Source organism: Oryctolagus cuniculus, chromosome 2, assembly GCF_051225735.1.
Source record: "Oryctolagus cuniculus isolate XC-2025 breed Fujian yellow rabbit chromosome 2, ASM5122573v1, whole genome shotgun sequence".
NCBI classification, from domain to species: domain Eukaryota; kingdom Metazoa; phylum Chordata; class Mammalia; order Lagomorpha; family Leporidae; genus Oryctolagus; species Oryctolagus cuniculus.
This window is the reverse complement of record NC_142868.1, coordinates 164748366-164751456: the sequence shown is the minus strand read 5'-3', so window position 1 is coordinate 164751456 and position 3091 is coordinate 164748366.

Sequence of the window (3091 nt, the reverse complement as noted above, 5' to 3'; positions counted from 1 at the left end):
GAGTAAAATTTTAAAAGTTGAAAATAAATAAAAACCATTTTCTACTCTTACCATCAACTCATTAAAAAGCAACATTTTGGGGTTGGTGCTGTGGTGCAGTGGGTTAAAGCACCAGCCTGCAGTGCCGGCATCCCATATGGGCACTGATTCGAGTCCCAGCTGCTCCACTTCTGAACCAGCTCCCTGCTAATGTGCCTGGGAAAGCAGCAAAATCCTTGGGCCCCTGCACCCATGTGGGAGATCAGAAAGAAGGCCCTGGCTCCTGGTTTCAGATTGGCTCAGCTCTGGCTGTTGCAGCCGTTTAGAGAGTGAACCAGTGAGTGGAAGACATTCTCTCTCTCTCTCTCTCACTCTCCTTCTCTCTGTAACTGTCTTTCAAATAAATAAAATAAATCTTAAAAAAGCAATATCTTAAACACCAACAGAAACACAAGGAAAGGGCAGGGCATATTTTTAAACTTTTTAATTTATTTTTGTTTCATTTGAAAGAGAGTGACAGAGAGACAGAGATCCTCCATCTCCTGGTTCATTCCCCAAATGCCTATAGCAGACCAGTCTGAGCCAGGCTGAAATGCACGCATAGGTTTTTTTCATAATATGCATGGATGTCAATTTTTTGTGCCAAAATCGGCTCAACTTTAAAAACACATTTATTTGAGATTACTTTTTAAATTTTATTTTTTTAATAAAGCCATTTTCTTTTTTTAAGATTTATTTATTTATTTGAAAGGCAGACTTATAGAGAGGCAGAGGCAGGGTAGGGGGGTCACAATGACCAGGACTGGGCCAGGCTGAAAGCCAGGAGCCTGGAGTCAGGAGCTTCTTCCGGGTCTCCCATGCAGGTGCAGAGGCCCAAGCACTAGGGCCATCTTCCTCTGCTTTCCCAGGCCATAGCGGAGAGCTGGATCAGAAGTGGAGCAGCCAGGTCTCAAACCAGTGCCCATATGGGATGCCAGCACTGCAGGCTGCAGCCACAGCGCCAGCCCCTAAATTTTATTTGTAATTTTCATTGTATTTGAAGCACAAATAGAGAGAATGAGAGAGCGAGGAGAAAGAGAGAAAGTGAAATCTTCCATCCACTGGTTCACTCTCCGAATGCCCACAGTAGCCAGGCAGGGCTGGGACAGGATGAAGCCAGGAGCCCAAAACTTCACATGGTGGCAGGGCCCAAGCACTTGAGCCATCACCTGCTGCGTCCAGACTGCACCATCAGGAAGCTGGGTGGGAAGCAGAGCGGCTGGGACTCACACCAGCGTTCCAGTACGGGACCTTCATTTCCCACCACCCTTTGAAGCGCCCTCATACACGTTAGCTCTGTTGAAAAACTCCTGATTTTTCTGACAAGGTCATAGCACAACTGACTTTGAACCTGGCCCTGGGATTAGATAATAGTATGGCATCAATGCTGACTTTCCTGATGTTGTTCATGTTGTGCGGGGTTGTGTAAGTCTGCCTTGGAAAAGAATGTCCTTGTTCTTGGGAAATATACCCAGAAGTATTTGGCAGTGAAGGGGCACACTGTCTGCAAATTACTATCAAACTGAGGAATTTGGGGAAACTGTACACACACGCACACACACACTCGTGTGCATATGCAGAGATAGTAAGGCAACATGAACAAAATGTTAATGCGTGGCGAATCTGCGTGAAAGTTATTGCAGAGTCTGCCCTAATCTTGTCATCTAGCAACTTTTTTGAAGACTTGAAATTATATCAGAATTAGAAGTCACCCCAAAAAAACCTGCACAGTGACTTAGGGATAATTGTCACCCAGGGTTGGGTTGCCTAGTTTGGTTTGAACTTTCATGAGCGCGTATGTTGGCAGCAACCAGCAGGAATAAAGAGGGAGAGGGCGTTCGGCCTATTGGTTAAGATGCTGCCTGGACACCTGCGTCCCATACTGGAGAACCCGGGTTCGAGTCCCTTCTCCACTTCTGCTCCAGCTTCCTGTTAACATGCACCCTGGCAGGCAGCAGTACCGGGGTCCCTGCTGCCCACAGAGCAGATCCAGTGGAGTTCTTGGCTCCTGGCTTCAAATGGCCTGGCTCTGTCTATTGTGGGTGTTTGGGGAGTGAAGTAATGAGCGCTCTCTCTCTCTCTCCCCCCCCCCTCTCTCTCTCTGCCTTTCAAGTAAAATAAATAATATTTTTAGAGAATAAAGACAAAAATATAAAAATTACAGAGAAAATGAAAAGGCAGTGACAAACGTGGTCTAGCGCTTGCCACTCAACCGTCTGGCCTAAGCTAAAACGTCAAGAGGGAAGCCGAGGCCCAGGTGGGCCTTGTGCTTGCTCAGTAGCACGGAGTGATTAGCATCAGAGCCAGGACACAGTCCGCTTGCTTCCAGCTCGCTGCTTCCTTCCAGGCCAGGGCGCTGGGCCTGGCCCCCCTGAGAATGCCAGGTCCTACCAGGAGGACGTCCTTCAACCTGGAATCTCCCCTAAGGTCCCTGCAAGCCAATGGAAGTGGTCAAGAGTTGCCCCCGACACGTGCACTCCCTTCTCACCCCGGGGAGCAGACCCAGAGGGGCGCCCGGGGCTTTCTTTCGCAGGGTCATTCTCCACAGCACGGGACAGAGTCACCGGCCAGATCTGCCTGAGCCACTTCAAGCCCAGCTTGGAGCAGAACGGAGGCGGGGCAGCGTTTGGTGGGCGGTTAAGTGGCTGTGTGGGAGGCCCGCCTGCCTCACTGGAGTGCCTGTTCAGCATTCCAGCTACTCTGCTTCAAATGCACTTTCCTGCTAGCACGCGCCCTGGGAAGCAGTGCATGTGTCCCTATCAGCCATGTGGGTGGAGTTCTGGGCTCCAGAAGCAGAAGGAAGCGTGCGCGCTCTCTCGTTCTCTCCCCTGTCTTGCTTCCTTTCAAATAAAATGTAAATTAATTTTTTAAAAAAATTTCTTAACAAGGACAAAGGAAGGGGCCTTGGGCACTGGAACAAAGGGAGTGGGGGAGGCTGCCCTTTCACTCAATGTGGTGGCAGTCCCCCCCCCCCCCCCCAGAGCTTAGAAGAGGTAGAAACAGCAGTTTGCAAGTGCACCGTGCAGCTCCAGGAAGCATCAATCACTTGGCAGTCAGCGAGAATTGTACCAGC